This window comes from Dasypus novemcinctus, chromosome 8 (assembly GCF_030445035.2).
Source record: "Dasypus novemcinctus isolate mDasNov1 chromosome 8, mDasNov1.1.hap2, whole genome shotgun sequence".
Classification (NCBI taxonomy): domain Eukaryota; kingdom Metazoa; phylum Chordata; class Mammalia; order Cingulata; family Dasypodidae; genus Dasypus; species Dasypus novemcinctus.
The window spans coordinates 107,198,268-107,217,427 of NC_080680.1; the positions used below are offsets into that span (position 1 = coordinate 107,198,268).

The 19,160-nt window shown below is 38.7% G+C and overlaps 1 protein-coding gene across 8 annotated transcripts in view; it reads left to right on the plus strand.

The window, feature by feature from the left end:
* Positions 1–1,890: 1,890 nt before the first annotated feature.
* The window catches only part of LOC101422941 (lipocalin Can f 6.0101), a 57,686-nt gene continuing 40,416 nt past the window's right edge, over positions 1,891–19,160 (plus strand). For 3 of the 8 annotated variants that reach the window (XR_011649489.1, XR_011649490.1, XM_071217049.1), the window contains exons 1-3: positions 1,905–1,988; positions 2,965–3,051; positions 9,411–9,514. The gene's annotated coding sequence lies outside the window, so the exon portion shown is untranslated. Of the gene's footprint in view, positions 1,989–2,964; positions 3,052–7,206; positions 7,242–9,410; positions 9,515–9,764; positions 9,846–19,160 lie in introns of all 8 variants that reach the window. The other 5 variants (XR_011649492.1, XM_071217050.1, XR_011649493.1 and 2 more) reach the window with 4 other exon arrangements.

Sequence of the window (19,160 nt, forward strand, 5' to 3'; positions counted from 1 at the left end):
TTTAAAAGTATATATAGTTACATAGTTAAGCATTTGCAATTACAATACATATAATTTGTATATACATGCATAGAAATAGCCTATGTATTTAAGTATACAATAGTGTGTGTGGCAGTTTGAGATAATTTTATGAATCCCCAAAAGAGAAAAATTATAACTTACACACTAATCTATTTCTCTGGGCCTAATATCCTTTGATTGCATTACATTCAGTTGAAGGGCCTTTGATTATATTATCTGTTAATACTGACTTGGGGCTTTGGATTCAACTATGTCAGTGGGTGTGACATAGGTTGAATCTCTGCCCCCTTGCTGGGTGTGCTATAAAGGACAGGTACACAGCCAGAGGAAGAGAGAGTGTGGTCATTTTTGATCAGACAGAAAGGAGAAAGCTCAAACATCTGAGGTCTCGGGAAGAGATGAGTCATCTGCCTGAGAGCTTATAGCTGACCTTGGGAAGAATGAGGAACAGCAGACACTGATATAAGAAACTCTAAGAAATAAACCCTATGCCAGCCTGCAGCTGAAAGCAGGAAGAAGCGGAGCAACTGTGAGGCAGGCTAGATTAGGGAATCAAGAGATGGATCTGGAACCTGGCAGAAAACCCATGTGGCCATGGAAACCCCACAGGTTGGCTGCTGGAAGAACCTCAGGAGAGCCCGGTTCAGAACAGGATTTCCTCCAGAATCAAGGAGAAGCCAGGATAGTCTCAAAGGGCCTTACCATTGGATCCTCCCAGGGATTGAGGGTTGGGTAATCCATCAAAACAGCAAACAACTGGGGTTCCTCTCCCAACATTAGCAAAGGGGCAGAATAATTAGAAAAAAAGTTATGCACATTTTCTTTTAATTCATTTTGGACTTTATTTTCAAGAGCAGATATGGGGAAGGACACAGATTCATCCAAAAAGATGTATGAAATCACTATTTATGGTAGGATTAACAGAAAGATATTTTATTTTATTTTTTAAGAAGATTTATTTATGTATTTCTCTCCCCTTGGCCCCCCCCCCCCCATTTGCCTGTTCTCTGTGTCTATTTGCTGCGTCTTCTTTGTCCGCTTCTGTTGTTGTCAGCAGCACGGGAATCTGTGTCTCTTTTTGTTGCATCATCTTGTGTCAGCTCTCCGTGTGTGCGGCGCCATTCCTAGGCAGGCTGCACTTTCTTTCGCCCTGGGTGGCTCTCCTTACAGGGCCACTCCTTGCACGTGGGGCTCCCCTATGCGGGGGACCCCCCTGCATGACACTGCGCATGGGCCAGCTCCACACGGGCCAAGGATGCCCTGAGTTTGAACCCCGGACCTCCCATGTGGTAGGCAGACACCCTAACCACTGGGCCAAGTCTTCCGCCCAGAAAGATATTTTAAAAGTTAGAATTTTTTTATCCAAAATGTGTTTCCTCATTCTTGGTTGGAAAATCGCTCTCGTGCTCCTCCTCTCCTCACTCTTCCCCCAACCTTCCCTCCCACCCTCTCTCCCTTCCCCTCTCACACACACATTGAATGCGGGTACATACATGTGTCAAATATACTTTTAGGATGCTATATATACACTACAGTGTTAAGAGTGATTATCTCAGTGTTACAGAATTCCTTTTTTTTTTCCCCATTCTTTTTTTGCTTAGCTGTTGGAGAGAACGTATTTGTAGATCACCTATTACAATGAATAAAATCATCACTTTTTCGTATAAGGGAGAAAATGTTAACGAAGACTGTGCAGCCCTTCAGATGTTTGCTTATCGTGAAAGAAAAATTTTTTTTTTTTTACCGATTTTCTCCTGTCTTTAAACAACGACAGAAAACAATGCTCATTTGCAAGTCGCAGAAATCGGTCAAGGCTTCCTTGGAGCTCCTAGGAGACGCCAGTTCCAGGGCGCCGCGCCTTGGCAGAGCATCCTGGGAAATGTAGTTTCAGGCGTCCGCGTGCGCAGGCGCTTCCTGACTCCCGGGTCTGGGTAACCCGACTGTGCTCTTCATTTTCGGTGGCGTGGGTAAGCTTTTTCCTACCCTGCACTTTGCATCCGGGCCAGGGTAGGGGAAGGAGCTAGGCTCGGGATGCTCCCCCACCCCAGGGGTTGTGGCGGGGCGGGAGGGTCCGCAGAGAGTGTATTGTGCGAGTACGGTGGTTGGGGGGTGAGGTGGGGTGTGAAGAAGCGAAGAAAGGCGGAGATAGGGGAATTAGGGCTGATACGTGGTTCTCCTTGGAATGGGGTGGGCGGGGAGGATGGTGTGCCGAGCCAGGGCGGTCTCTGGATTAGAGGCAGAGCCCTGTGGGCGTGTCCCAGGTTAAGGGTCAAGGGTTTGGACGGCCCTGTTTGAGGTGGAGGGTCCTGGGGACGAGCTGATGGCGTTGGGGTCTTTGTGATGGGATGGATTGGTCAGGTACAGAGGAGAACGTGGCCTCTTCAATCCTTGGAATTGCGAGAAAACGGTGACCTAGGTAATTAGTAGCACCAGACTTTAGGTCTCCAGTTGTTTGCTCTTTCCTGTGAATACACCTCCTCTCTAGAGGTAATTTTTATTTTGTTGTTTTTAAATTCCTGAAGCCACTTATCTAAAGAGCTGCGGAATTGACTCCCTACTTCCTAAAGGCTGTGACAAGCAGTTGGCTATGGAAATGGCATTTATGAATGAACTTTAAAAATATTTATATGTTTTACAAGTGTTGCTTATTTTCTTGTCAATAGATGAAGAGGGGGCTTGTGTCCTCTGTGTCACCCATTATGGGGGAACTAGAGCTTTGAAGATAACCTTTGTCTGGACTGCCAATTTAGGAGCTTTGAGACAGGGTCAGAGCTCCAGACAGCAATGTCAATGGCCTTTCCCTTTGTACTCTGCAGGGAGGATATCTGCCCCTAGATTCATTGTAATCTTATTTTTAGGGAGAATGTGGGTTACATCCAGGGAGTCAGACAGGGTTCCTATAAAGACAGTCCTGGTATTTCAAGGCCCCTTTTCTTTTTTCAGCTCTGCCTCCTCAGGTCTCTCCTTGCCTAGATAAGATGGTATTAAGGAGAAGTTCCTGACCCCTGGCTCCTAGCTACATTGTCCTCGGTGAGCAAACCTTTTCTTCAAGGTTTTTATACCACTTAAGCTGGGTTTGATTTCTAGAGTTGTCACCTAAAGTCTGAAAAATCACATATCGTCCAATATGTCTTTGAAAAAAATCTCTTAAATTGCTCATAATTTATACGTACATGTTATGTGTATATAACTATACAGTTACATATATGTATTAATGCACCAACACATGTTCTTTAAACATTAAAATAACTTTTAGCTTGGCAAGATGCTCACTTATGAGAGCTATGTGGGAATTGAGAGCATGTTTTCCACCTCACACTTTAACTACAGAGGGCATACTTTCTTGATCCTATTTGGTGAATTTATACATGAAAACATGCAAGTTAAGTGGGTCTGTAATGCAACTCTGCTGTACTTTTTTCTTTCCTGAAAATTTCTTTGTGCCCAGCGGTAGAAATGATTTTTTTTTTGCTTCCATTTTTTGAACAGATATTATTGAGGGCTTACTTTTTGCCAGGTAATGTTCTAGCTACTAGGAATACTGCAGTGAACAGAACAAAGTTCCTGCTTATATGGAGCTCCCAGTCTGGGGGCCACACAGACAATAAAAATGTTATCAGTGAGAAACTGGAGGAAACTGCATGGAGAGTAGAGAGTAAAGAGGTTAAGGAGAGCCAGGGGCAGCTGCTATTTTATGGATTCACTAATGGCATGACATTGAGTAGAGACTTGAAAATGAGGGAGGGAACTTTGCAGATATTTGGGGAGAGTGTGGGGGAAGGGGGAGGCAGCAAATGCATAGGTTCCAAGGTACAAATATGAGATGAGCAACAAGAGAGCCAGTGTGGACAGAGAAGGGTGAATATGGGTAGTATCCTTGGAGTTAAGATGAGAGAAGAGGGGTCCAGATTATTCAGGGTTGTGTAGGCCACTACGAGGAGCTGGGCTTTTATTCTGAGCAAAAGGGAAGCCATGGAAGGGTCATTGTTGTTTAATCAGCTTTATTGAACAGAATTTATATACAGTTTACCAATTTTCTTAGGACTTTGAGCAGAAAAGCGACATGATTCAACTTGTATTTTAAAGGAATCGTTCTGGATGGTTCATTGTGAATAGACTATAGGCAAGCTAATGTGTCTTCTCTGACAGGGAGACTGGTTAGAAAGCTATGGCAGTATTGCAGAAGGAAGATGGCTATGGCTTGGACTAGGGTGATAGCAGTGGAGGTGGCAATAAGTGGCCGAATTCTCTATATACTTTGAAAGTAGAGGATTCACTGATAAGAGATATGAGAGAAAAAGAACAAGAATGATTTCAAGATTCAATCCGAGCAACTGGAATGAGGAAGACTGTGGGAGGAGAAGACTTGCAGGGAGTGGAGAATGAGTACCTTGAATCTGGATTTGTTAAGTTTGAGATGTTTGTGAGACATCCAAGTGGAGAAGATGGATTTGGGAGTTAGATTTGAGTGGGCAAGTTTCAGGGCTGAGGTCTGGACTAAAGATTCATTTGGTGATGGTCAGAGTATGAATGGTGTTTAAAACCAGGGAAGGAGATAAGGTCCTGATGGGAGTGAATGCAGATAGAGAACAGCCAAGGTGGAAGGACTGTGCTCTGAAGCAGCCACCCTTCGGAGAATGGCTGATGAGGAGGAACCAGAGAAAGAGGCCGAGGGGAGCACTACTGTGATAAAGGAACTAAGGGAAAGTTGTGTCCTGGAGTCCAAGTGAAGAAAATCTTTCAAGGTGGGAGTGTTCAGCTTTGTCAGATGGTATTGGTAGGTTGGGTGATGACCAAGACTGATTATTGGATTTAAAACAAGGAAGTCCTTGATGACTTTGACAAGGGCTGTTTCAGTGACATAATCAATGCAGAAGCCTGATTGAAATGGGCTTAAGAGAGAATGAGAGGAGAGGAATTGTAGATCCTTTGTATAAGCATGTTGCTGCAGAGGGAGATCTGGGCTGTTGGTGATAGAGCTTGTTTGTATGCAAATGGGAATGATTCATAATAGAAAGGAAAAAACTGATGATGCAGGAGGAAGAGGAAGACAATTACAAAAACACTATAGTTGAGAGGAAGTGGAATCTGATGTAGATGTAGAGTGATTGGCCATAAATTACAGTGCAGACATTTCCTCCGTAGTCACTTCCAGGAAGGTTGGTGGATGTGGTGGTGAGAGCATTTAGGAGTTACTTTCTGGTCTCTCTTTCTCACTAAAATAGGAAGCATGATCGAGTGAAGATGGGGGTGGGGGAGGTACAGTTGGAGGTTTAAGGTGAACAAAGTATCAGAAAATGTCAGAAGGCTCAAAACATGGGAGAGTGAAGGGAATAGGGAAATGCGTAATTGCCAACAGCATTAAGGGCCTGCTTGAGGCTGGTAGTCATAAGTTTAATGAGATCATTCTGCAAGGATGTATGATTTATTCAACTGCATTGGTGCTAAAGCACTGTCCTGGAGAACTGGGTTTAACCAGACTGAATTTTCTAAGCAAATATGGCAGAGAGAGAGAGTGGACCAGAGGAGTGAAGGGTATATGCTAGGTAGAGATGCTAATATTGGATCGTGAGATCTAAGCTGGAAAAAGAGAAAAGTGAGGATGATGAAAAGGTGGTAGGAACTGTGGGTTAAAGATACTGATGAGGTGTTAGATTTAGGAACCGTTGTACTGGAGAGAGAGCTGGTAAGGGAGGAAATGGTGGTATCTTGAAAGAGAGATGAGAGAAGAGGTACTATCACTGATAATGACAAAGTGTAAGTTACCATCATGGGAGGCTGAGGGAGGTTGGAGGACAAGGTCATTACAGGAGAGAGCTCAAGAAACCGAGAAAGGGCATCTACTTGGATATTGAGATTACCAAGAATTAAGACAGTGATAATTAATGTAGCTATACAGTATTTCGATTTCTGGTATGGGAAAGATCTCCCTCATCTTTTCTTTTTTTCAAATATTTGTATTTATATATGTTTATTTGGAGGGAAATTGGCATGCTTTATCTCTAGTTCTCTGTAGTTTGAGAAGAGAATCCTGTATATGGTTTTATTGAACTTGCTTATGTTTTGAGCTCATCTTGAATCTATGCCTCCACTAGGAAAATATGCAACATATATTTCTTCAAATATTCTTTGTTTCCATTTTACCCCCTTTTTTGAGACTCCAGTTGCATGTATGTTAGACCTTTTGAGAGAGTCTCATATGTCTCCTACACGCTAATCCTTTTTTTAAAAGAGAGAATCTTTTATTAATGTCTGAATTATGAAAAGAACTATATAAAGTATACCATCAGGGTGTAAAACAAAAAAGCAAGACTACATTTTGACCAAAAGAAAAACAAAGGAAAATAGTTAATGTAAGTTGGAAATTAAAACGTAATGAAGTATCATTTTTTTAGTTTTGTTTAACAAACTTTTAATTTTAGAAAAGTTTTTGATTTATAGTAAAATTGCAGATACAGTACACACAGTTCTCATATATCCCCTAGCTAGTTTCCATTATTAATATCTTATATTAATATGATAATTTGTCACAATTATTGAACCAATATTGATATACTGTTATTAGCTAAAGTCCATAGTATTCAGATTTCCTTAGTTTTTACCTAATGTCCTTTTTCTATTCCAAGAACCCATCCAAGATAGCATGTTACATTTAGTTGTCATGTCTCCATAGGCTGTTCTTGGTTGTAATATTTTTTTCTCCTTTTTTTGGTTATCATTATTCTTTTTTTACCCTTTCTGTGTTTCAGTTTGGGTATTTTTTATTGATCTGTGTTCCTGTTAATTCCTGCTGTTTTCTTATGGGTCTGGTCTGTTGTTATAGCCATCTATTGAGTTTATAATTTCAGATATTCTGTTCTAGAATGCTTATTTGATTCCTTTTTATTGATTCCAAATAGCTATTAAAATTTTCTATCCTTTCCTCTATTTTGTCTCTCGTCCTATTTGATTTTCTCTTAATTACTGGTTATATGTTAATGACTCTTTGCATGTCAGGTAAGTTTTGATTGTACATCTATCATGATGTATGAAAGAACCATAAAAGTCCAAGTTGATGGCATCATTTCCAAGAAGTATTTTCCTTTTTCTCTTTTAGGTAGATAGGATCACTTCAGTCCAGCTGAATTAGGACGTGGTTTCTGTTTTGACAAGATTTAATCAACTTTTCGTTGCTTCTTTTCCTAGGGTGCAGATGTCCTGAGCATTCAGTTGAGAATATGGTAGGTCTTTGTCTCCTCAGCTCTGAAAATCTGTGGGAGACTTACATATGTCATTCAGAGGTTTTCAGCTTAGCTCTTTAGACTCTTACCCCTGTGGCTCCAAAATTCAGCAGATGCTTTGGGAGAGTCTAATCATGGGTTTGAGGCCCCTTCGGTCCCCGGTTTTGTTACTCTGGCCTCTTGTGAATGTCAAAATCCATGCTGGTTTCTCTGTCCTTCTTTTTTTTTTTTTTTAAGATTTATTTATTTATTTTAATTTCCCCCCCTCCCCTGGTTGTCTGTTCTTGGTGTCTATTTGCTGCTTCTTGTTTCTTTGTCCGCTTCTGTTGTCGTCAGCGGCACGGGAAGTGTGGGCGGCGCCATTCCTGGGCAGGCTGCTCTCTCTTTTCACGCTGGGCGGCTCTCCTCACGGGCGCACTCCTTGCGCGTGGGGCTCCCCCACGCGGGGGACACCCTTGCGTGGCGCGGCACTCCTTGCGCGCATCAGCACCGCGCATGGCCAGCTCCACACGGGTCAAGGAGGCCCGGGGTTTGAACCACGGACCTCCCATATGGTAGACGGACGCCCTAACCACTGGGCCAAAGTCCGTTTCCCTCTCTGTCCTTCTTGAGTGGCCTTCTGCTAGGTGGTCAAACTTGGATTCTCAGTCTCTAGCTTATGCCAGAAGTAAGAATTTAGTTCTCCCAGGTAAAATGTGGTCTGTTCAGTACTTTTCTAGATCTTTCTTTTTTGCCTGTTTTGGTTTCAGGCTCCCTTCCCTACCACTCAAATTTTTCTTTCCAACTTGAGGACATGTCTTTTAATAGCCAGTTTGGTATGTGTTCTATCTTTTCTATCATTTAGAGAGTGTAATAACAAAGGAGGGTCTACTGAAATATGAAATAAAGCAGACAGTGATATCAAAGTTGTCTGGGGAAGTTGATTTGGCTGGTTGATAGCCAAGGAATCTCATACTGTGACATTTATCTCGTTGAATTCCTCATGGACTAAGGTCTGGTCCTCATATTTGCAGATTCAGAAACTTGAAATCAGGGTAAAAATGGAATCACACTATGCAAACTTACAAGGGACTGAAGTATTAAACAGTGTTTTTATTATTTTACATTGAGATCTAGACCTACCAAGGAGTTCACATCTTTAGTTCCTCCGGCAATAAAAAATATATGAGAACCAAATTGGAATCCAAGGAGAGATGATGGCATGATGTAAATGTTTAATGCATTCATATTATGCTGTCTTTGGATTTTAGCTCCTTGGTGCCAGTCTTTTTTTCCCAAGACTACCTATATTATATAGGAAGAAATTACCGATGTTTGCATCTCTAATTTTCCTTCTCTCTGTGCTCTGGTACAATTACTTTACTTGTTTGTTTGTTTTTTTAAAGATTTATTTATGCTTCCCCCTCCCGTCCCCTGTTGTTTTGCATTCACTGTGTGCTGTGTGTGTCCATTCACCATGTGTTCTTCTGTATCTGCTTGTCTTCTCTTTAGGCAGCACTGGGAACCAATCCTGGGACCTCCTGGAGTGGGAGAGAGGCCCCTAATCTCTTCTGCCGTCTCAGCTCCCTGGTCTGCTGTGTCTCGTATTGTCTCTCCTCTGTGTCTCTTTTGTTGCATCATCGTGCCGGCAGTCCTGCACAGGCCAGCACTCCATGTGGGCCAGCTCTCCACTGAGGCCAGCTCACTGCGGTGGCCAGCTTGCCTTTACCAGGAGCCCCAGGATTCGAACTCTGAACCTCCCATATGGTACATGGGAACCCAGTCACGTGAGCCACGTCTGCTTCCCTAATCACTTTACTTTTGATTGATCCATTTTTCTTCATGTGTATTGTTACCACCAATAGGATTGTAAACAAGTCCTTGTCTGCACTACCTTCTTAGGATATCTCTTCACTTCTTGAGTTTATATTTCACCTACTAGAGGTCAATTTTATGTTCCCTTATTTTCAGTATCTTGGTAGAGACCCCTCATTATTGCTTCTTTATAATTTTGACATTTACATAGCAGACACCAAATGGAACCTTTGGGCACTTTTGAACTTAAGAACTTGTACCCTTTCTGAACATCACGTCCCTCCACTTTGTCATTTCTGGTTTCCAGCTTTATTCCTTCTTCCATTAATTGGGTGCATGAGTGATCCCTTAGAAAGTATTTGCTTGATGTTGTAGGAACCAGTGACACCAGAGGATGTGCCAGTGGACTTTACGTTGTAAGAATGAAAACAGACCATTACCAGAGACCCTGAAAAACCACATGAACTCTGTCTCCTTGGGTAAGTATAGCTTTATGATTCTATAGACTGAAGTTACTATTTCCTTAAATGTCAGCATCTATAGGATTTACAAGTGCTCGTCTGAGCCTGGGCTTTGAGTTTAGGGGCAAGAGATTTTTTGTATTTAGTAATGTATAGAGACAAGATTTTCTTTTATTACTAACCAGGTGAAAGCTATTTTGTTTTAAAACATTCTAAATAGATAGCTTTAGTGTGTTATCTGAGAGGCATCAAAATTCCTCTATCTCAGATTTCCTGAAGACTGCTGAGGACAAAATTCTGAGATGCTTCAATCCATCATAAACACCTAAGCCCAGATCCTTTGACAAAAGTAAGCTATCACCTTTTCCTAATCATTTATCTTCCAAGTGAGAAGAACCTTATTAATGGGTAACGGAAGAAAAAAAAGGAAAAAGTCACAAAATACATAGCCAAAAAAGAATCATCTAGCTAAGTAACAACCGAGTAGGTGGGATCCTTTGTAAGCAGCAGTCCATCTGTCCCTTGTGGGGATAGTAACAGTAGTGGTTCTAGGAGGTAGCTCTGGAAATGTGGGCTAGGGTCCTCTGCGCAGATCCCCCTTTTATGTACAGAAGATTGGTTTCACCTAGTGAGAGTATAGGGAGTATAGTATGGAGAAAGGAAGTTGACGTTGCTCCCACATGTCTCTGTGATCTCAGAGAAAGACATAGCCCTCTTCCATTGCTATTTAATCTCTCCAGATTCCATTCTTTTCTACTTATTCTAGGACGTTGCTTTAACAATTATTTTATGTTTCAGTCTTTCCCTGTTCATTAGCTCCTTTCCTTCTCCTTTCAGACGTTTAGGAGTTTATCCTGCTTTTAAAAACAAATACCTTGCCCAACAGCAATTTAATTTTTGTCTTCCCTTCAATTTTACTCTCTTCTTTTATTACCAAACTTTTAAAACTTGTAGCTAACAGTCTCAATACCTATTTTTTTAATATTTGAATTTATATTCTTATCTTCTGCTTTTCTAATAAACTTATTTTGAAGAGATTCCTGAAGTTTTTTTTCCTTAAAGCAGCGTATTCATAGTTTTTTCCTTAGTCAAACTTTCTTGTTGTGCTTGATATTTTATCTTTTCTGGTGTGACACCACCATGTTCTTCTCTATTCTAACGTCTTTCCAAATGCTTTCCATTAACTTTAATTCCTCTGTAATGAAAATACATAAACTTCTAGGGTTTATTCCCTAATTGTTTTTTTTTGTCTCAGAGAATCCATACATTTTGATATCCTCATATAGTTAGTCCTTCCATGTCTTAACCCTCTGTTTTAGTAAGGGTTCTTTAGAGAAACAAAATCAACAGGCTATATACGTATATAAATATTAAGAGATTTATTATAAGAATTAGCTCATGTGACTGGGGAATGGCAAGTCTGAATTCTGTAGTGTAGAATGCAAGTTAGAAACTCCAATGAGGGTGAAGTTGAATTACCCAGAAGAAGCTGGCTGGCTGGCTAGTAACAGTAGAGGCAGAAATTCTTCCTTCTGACCTCTGAAATCCTCAATTCCAGTGCCCAAGACTGCCAACTGATTGGATGAGTAGACCCCTCACGTTGCTAATGGAAATCTCCCCAATTTGCTGAAGTTGCAATCAACTATAGATGCAATCAAACTGATTACATATGCCAGTCCATTTACAAAATATTCTCACAGTAACAATTAGGCCAGTGCTGTTTGACCAAACAGCTGGATACCACAACCCAGCCAAATGAACACATGACATTAACCCTCATACTCCCTGAAATAAGTTTTTTAGCCCAGATATCTAATTTGCATTCTATCCTCATGGTTCCTCCTCCTTTGTCTCCACTTGAATGTCCCCCTTCACTTTAAATCACTTTAAAGTCAATATGTTGAAAAGTGAAATCTCCAACTTTTATTAAGTACCTCTTTTTCCTTCTTTACTCTTTCTGTCATTAGTGCCATTGTTCTTTGAGCCTACTAAGCTCCTAGAAACCGTTGTATTTTTATGAATCTTAGTTTGAAAAATTCCCCATAATCAATATCAATATTTTTTGTTTCTTCCTCCTTATATATTAGATTTACTCCTCCACTAAATTCTTATCAGTATTATCCCAGCCCAGGACCATATCATTAATTTCATGCTTTCATGCTGAATATGATAGCCTTATTCTCTTTTTAACCATTTTATTGGAATTAACAAGCATTTTCATCTAAACCATTACGTATTTTTAGTGATACTCTGAAAGAAAATTTAAACTCTTCTATCTCCTGCTGTATGATTTTGAATTTCTCTAATTGTGAGAACTCTCCATTATCTGATCTTATTTCATATTTTTATCTCTGTGTTCCAAAGACATGTATTAATATTTGAATTCATCTCATGGGCTGGTAGTCACGTCATATACTTTTCTGTGTTTTATCTTTGATTATACTATGCATTTTGTCTAAATGCTAGCATTTCTTTACCATGCCTATCTATATTGATACTTTCCTTTTCTAAACCCTCCTGTTAATCATGACCTATAGTGTATAATGTTACATTTTTAAATTGTACTGCCTTATTTTTATATTAAAATGTTTTTTCTATAACTGACATATGAGTCTTGTTTTTCCCTCTAGTTCACAGAGGGAAGAGATAGTGTCTTCTCCTTAATCTTGAATACCTTACCTGAAGTCAGAGCGGCACCTCCAGAGCAGAGCATTTCCAAAAGACAAATAATATTCTCACATGACATTAGAAAAATGTTCAAACAATGGTGCCTGAGATTCCACATTAGAAGAATTGGAATTCAGTGACCAGTTTGAAAACTACCAGTGTAACAAGATTGTAAGGAAAAGCTTATTCAAAAGAAAAATCATGAACATGGTAATTTTGGAGAAATAGTTAATTTGAGTGCAAACAAATTTAAACAACTGAGTTTCTCTAGGACAAAGACCTCATAATTTTGACACAAATGGTAGGGCTTGAAATACAATTCACTTTAATTGACATTTCAGGAAGGTCATGAATAAAAATTTATTAGATATAAGAAATGATGCATTTGTACCTCAAACCTTACTTATTCTGGGTACAATTTAAATGTAAAGCTATCGTTCAGTACTGATGGGACCTGAGAAAATTTGTATGAGAGAGAAATCTTATCAGTGTATTAAATGTGGGAAAGGGTACTCTTGCATTGCAAAACACATATTGGAGAAAAACTTTGTGAATGCACAGTATGTGGTAAATCCTTGAGCTGAAACACTAATCTTATTCAACATCAAAAAATACGTACTGGAGAGAAACCTTATGAATGTAGTGAATGTGGAAAAGCTTTTAGTCAGAGTACTAACCCTATTCAACATCAAAGAGTTCATACTGGGGAGAAACCTTACGAATGTAATGAATGTGAAAAAGCCTTCAGTCGTAGGTCATCTCTTAGAAATCATGAAAGAATTCATACTGGAGAAAAACCCTATCCTTGTAATGAACGTGGGAAAGCCTTTAGCCATATTTTAGCCCTTACTCAACATCACAGAATTCATACTAGAAAGAAACCACATAAAAGTACTGAATGTGGGAAAACCTTCAGCCGGAGTACACATCTTATTGAACACCAGGGAATTCATTCTGGGGAGAAATCCTACCAGTGTAAAGAATGTAGGAAAGTTTTTTGCCATAGCACATCACTAATCCGACATCAGAGAACTCACCCTGGAGAGAAACCCTGCAAGTGTGCTGAATGTGGGAAATCCTTCAACCATACCCCAGCCTTCATTCAACATCAGAGAATTCATACTGGAGAGAAACCCTGTGAGTGCAATGAATGTGAAAAGGCCTTCAGTCAGAGTGCACATCTTACAGAACACCAGAGAACTCAAACTGGAGAAAAACCCTTTATTTGTAAGGAATGTGGAAAAACCTTCAGCTGAAGAACACACCTTATGGAACATCTAAAAATTCATTCTTGTGAGAAACCCTATCAATGTAATGAATGTTAGAAACTATTTTGCTATAGAAATCACTAATTCGACATCAGAAAACTCACAGAGGAGAGAAAACCTACCTTTGTAATGAATGTGGGAAAGCTTTAGCTTAAGCTCAGCCCATACTAAACATAAGCAAACACATACATTAGAGAAACCCTACCAATCTAGTAAATGCGGTGATGTTTTTTTGTCATAATACATTGTTAGTTTGATATCAGAGAACTCATTTCAGAAAGAAAATCTTACCAGAGTAAGGAATGTGGGAAAGCCTGCAGCCATAATGGTCACGCATGAGCATTCACAGTGGCAAAAAACCCTAGGTTTATTATGTGAGTAAAACTTCAGGTGAATACCCATTCACTCAATACTATACTCTTTCTGCTAAGAAGAAACACTCTTCTTATAATTAATCTGGAAAACTTGTTAGCATTGAGAGAAAAGTTGCAATGGAATTATTCATCCAGACTGAGTTTTTTTTAAAAGACATTTAGGAAACTTTTTATAAAGACAATTTTTTGCAGATGTACATATTTACTTATAATTTAAAAATAAAGCCTTTCCAGTACACAGAATTTCTAGTGAAATGAAAATTGTTCACTGCATGCATAATCTCTTGTCTTTTTAGTAATTCCCATGTTAATTCGCAATGTTAAATACCTTTTAAAGAGGGTTTGAATAACAAAATTGACACGTTTGATTAATAGCCATAGGAAAAAGTATTTTTTACTCAACAGTTAAGATAACATTATTTTTCCAACATTCATCAAATATTTTTAATATGCTATAAATATGCCTAAAAAGAAAATCTGAACAAATTCCCCCAGAGCAAACTATTCAGAACCTTCCAATTTTTTTCTTACCAATAGAAATGGAATTGCAATAAAATTACAAAGAAAAACTAAAGGCTCGAAATTATTTAGAAATTAAAAATAAATCAGAAGAGGAAAAATGCAATTATTGGAAAACAATAAAGCTAGAACATAAACATTCAATGTATTGAAAATAGGAAAAAGAATAACAACCCCAAAGAAAAATAAAAGGAATGCCTTAATATAGATAAAAGCATGAATTCATAAAAGGAGTACAAAAATAGATTTGATAAACCAATAGACAAACTTTTAGGAAGTAGGAACAAGGAATAAAAGAGTAAACCACATCCAGGAGTAAGGAAATGAATAGAAATACAAATAAAACGGACGTTAACATTTCTAATTCAGTCACAAATCAGGTTTAGCAGTTTAATAAAATTAGTCATTAGGTTTATCCTGGTATTGCCCAATAGTTCAAAAGTATAAAAATACATTACTAAAGTAAAGAAGAAAAAGCGTATACATATATATATATATATATATATATATATATATTTTTTTTTTTTTTTTTGAGGTACTGGAGCCAGGAATTGAACCCTGTACCTCATATGTGAGAAGGTGATGCTCAATCCCTGAGCCACATCCACACCCCTGGGATGGGTTTTTTCATTTGCTTTTTTCATTTTGTTGTGTTTTGTTTTGTTTTTGGGAGGCAGCAGCTTTCATTGGGAAGCAGGCACTCAACTGGTGGAGCCACATCCGCTCCCTACATAGTATCTTAATAGATGCAGAAAAAGTATTTGATAAAATTCTGCAGGAATTGATGGTGTTTAAAAATCCAGAATAGAAGAAAACTTCCTTAAACTGATAAATGATATTTACCAAGAACCTGCAGTAAGCACCCTAAATAACTAGAAGCACTCTTAACCAGAAACAAGAGTTTCGTACAAAGAATGTTTGGTGTCACCCCACTGTTAGTCAACATTCTTCTGAAGGTCCTAGGCAATTCAATAAGAGAAAAAAGAAATAAGCTGCTAATATTTGTAAGAAAGAAGACTGACATCATTTGAGATGATGTTTGATTATCAAAAAGTCCAACTAATAAAAATAATAAGGTGGATATATAAAAGTGACATTCACAATAAATTTCTAAAAACACCAGAAATTTAAAGATTCTAAGATATAAGAATAGGTAAACCTTTTCTAATGAAGAGAGAGTATAATAGTTAATAAATATACATGATTGAAAATAATAGTATAAACATATCACTTGTCTCAAATTTATCTTTAATTTTGTACATTTACTCAATGGAATAAAAAAATTACAGCTCTATTGAGATGTCATTTACATGCCAGACAATAAACTTTTGAAAGTGTACAGTTCAGTGCTTTTTACTATATTTACAGAGTTGTGTACCCATCACCACAGTCGGCTTTAGAATATTTTCATCACTGCAAAAAAGAAAACCCTTATTCCTTAGCAATCACCCCCCATGCTCTCTCTTCCCTAGCCCCTGGAATACATTCATCTACTTTTTCTTACTATGGATTTGTCTAATCTGGCCATTTCATAGATGGGATCATAAAAGATGTGGGCTTTTTTTAGGGGGGGGAGGTGTACTGGGGAATGAACCCAGGACCTTGTACATGGAAAGTAGGTGCTCAACACTTAGCTACACCCACTTCCCCCTTTTGTGACTGGGTTCTTTCTCTTAGCATAATTTTTTCAGGTTCATCTATGTTATAGCATACATGCTTTTTATGGCCAAATAGTTTTCTCTATAATGGATATACCACCTTTTCTTTATCCAGTCATCATTTGATGGATTTTAGGGTTGTTTACACTTTTGGGCTATTAGGAATAGTGCTGTTATAAATGTGTGCAATATATGTTTTCATAAATTTGGGGGCCAAATAGTAATTCTGAAGAACTGTCAATCTGTTTGCCAAAGTGTTGCACTATTTTACATTCCTTCCAGCAATGTATGAAGTTTATCCACATCCTTATGAACATTTGTTATTATCTGACCTTTTGGTTATATCCTAGAGGGTATTAAGTGGTATCTCATTGTGATTTTGATTTGCACTTCATTAATGACTAATGATGTTGAGCATCTTTTTATGTATTTATTATTCATTTGCATATGTTCTTTGGAGGTATGTCTATTTAGGTCTATTGTCCATTTTTAATTTAGTCATTTATCTTTTCATTGTTGAGTTGCAAGAGTCCATTGTATTGTTTGGATACTACTTGATTTGCAAATATCTTCTCCCATTCTGTGGGTTGTCTTTTCACTTTCTCGATTATGTTCTTTAAGCACAAAAGGTTTTAATTTTGGTGAAATTCAGTTTCCCTAGTTTTTTCTTGTCCCTTGCCCCCTTGGTTTCATGTCTAAGAAATCATTGCCTAGACTAATGTCTTCTAACTCTGACATTTAGGTCTTTGAATTAATTTTATGCACATGGTATGAGGTAAGAGTCCAGCCTTTATTTTGTGGCATGTGGATATCATTGTCCCAACACCAGTTTTGAAAAGACTATTCTTTCCCTTATTGAATTGGCATGGCCCCTCACTCAATGGGATTTTAAAAAGAGGTTTGGTATACTAGAGATAATGTATGAGAATAACCAAAAGGATGTTAAAAACTAAAAATAATGAAGAGGCTTGCCCTCCAAGTAATTCAAATGTTAGTTTATATGAAATAAAACAGCTGGTACACCAAAGGTGTACAGATCCACAAATGGATTTGTAAAATGGAAAACACATATATATGGGAATTTGGTATTTGAAAACTGTCTTAGTTTGTTTGCTATGACAAATAACACTCAGTAGGTTGGCTTAAACAACATGAATTCAGGGTCTCATGGTTTTCAAGACTAGAAGTCCAACATCAAGTTCTCACTCCACAGGCTGTGCTTTCTCCTGGAGTCTGTAGCTTTCTGGTGCTGGTTTGCCACAATCGTTGGGGTTCCTTGGCTTGCATCTGTGCCTCCATCACTTGGTGATCTGCCTCATTCTCTGACATCTCCTGACTTCTGGCTTTTACTGATTGTGTCCAAATTTCCTCTGCTTATAAGAACTCGAGTCATGGGTTAAGGCCCACTCTGTTCAGTTTGGCCTATCTAAACAGGACCTCTGAATATCCTATTCACAAATGAGTCTGTACCTTAATGTTAATAATAATATCCTCAAGGTCCTATTTAGAAATGAGTTCACATCCACAGGACCAGCTGTAATGAATATGTCTTTAATGGGGAACATGATACAATCCCCCCCCTTACCCCAAAAGCATTTGAAAGCAGTAGAGAAATAATGGACTAGTCAATAAGTGATATATCATTGGCTATTCATTTGGAAAAAATAGGTCCTTATACACAAAAATTAATTCTGAGAGGAATAGAAATTCTGGAATAACTGATGCCATTTTGGTAGTCTTTCAGGATGTAGGAGCTAGGTACAGAAATTGCATATTAATTAAATATGTAAAAATGAAAAAAACATTTTGGTAAGGAAGGACCTGCTATCCAGGGAGACCTCTGTTGGTCTGGTTGCTTAGACCCTGGTTTCTAGAGTCAGTATTTAGACCCTAAGGCATTTCAATTAAAATGGGAGAATAAATGAAACTTCCAACTCAAAAAAACCTAGTAAAAATATCAAGAGAAAACTAGTTTCCTAGGACTGCCATAACAAAGTGCCACAGGCTGTGTGGCTTAGATGAACAAAAATGTATTGCCTTACTCTTCCAGTGCCTCACTCTTTTGGATAGAAGTCAAAAATAAAGGTGTTGGCAGGACCATGCTCCCTCTGGAAGTTTCTTGGGAGGACTCTGTTGCATCCCTCTCTCTTGACTTCTGGTGGCAGTCAATAATTCTTTGTGTTTCTTGGCTTGTGACAGCATTTCTCCAGTCTCTGCTCTGAATTCACATGGTCATCTTTTCTCTCCTGTCTCTTCTCCCCTTCTCATAAGGACACCAGTCCTATTGGATAAGGAGACAGCCCTACTCCAAAAGGGCCTCATCTTGATTTAACTAATTCTGTCTACAACAACCCTATTTCCAAATAAAGTGACATTCTGAGGTACTGCGGGTTAGCATTTCAACACATCATTTTGGAAGACGCAAGTCAACCTAAAAACGAGATAACACAGAAGGAAAAGCAGTAGAACCAGTATAGAAATCAAACTCATCTGAATCGTCTTTTGAAATACAGCTGCACAACCACCAGTTAATTTAATAAAGAACAAAGGGGGTGAGAGAAGCAAACAAAATACAGTTGTGAAAAATAATAAGGGGGAAAAGTGATCTCAGAAGCAGGATTACACAATTTGTATGGCCCTGTGCAAAATGAAAATATGGGGCCCTTTGTTCAAAAGGCAGGGAAAAAAGTGCCATTAAAGGTACTAAAATAGAAGGTTTTTTCCTTTCTGCCATGGTCTTCATGTTGCTTTTTATTTTCTATTTAATGCCTTTTTAAGTAAAAAAATAAAAGAATTCTAGCATAGTGTCCTAGCAGTTTGATGTAATTGATGAATTCCATAAAGAAATATTGGCTTATACTTGTAATTTGATCTGTACCCGGGCATGATTGAGTTATTATTAGGGTGTTGTGTTGCCACTCCTTGGTGGGTGGAGACTCACAGATAAAAAGGCACAGCGAAGAACAGAGTTGGAGATTTCTGATGTTAGAGTTTGATGCTGAAGACCTGGCAAGTCAGCACCCAGAGGAAAGGGAAGCTAGCACCAGGAAGGAAGGAACCTTGAACCCAGAGAAAAGCAAGCCCCAGGAATATAGGAACCCAGGGAGCCTGAGCCCTTGCAGACGTCGTCAGCCATCTTGCTCCAAATAGACTTTGGTGAGGGAAGTAACTTATGCTT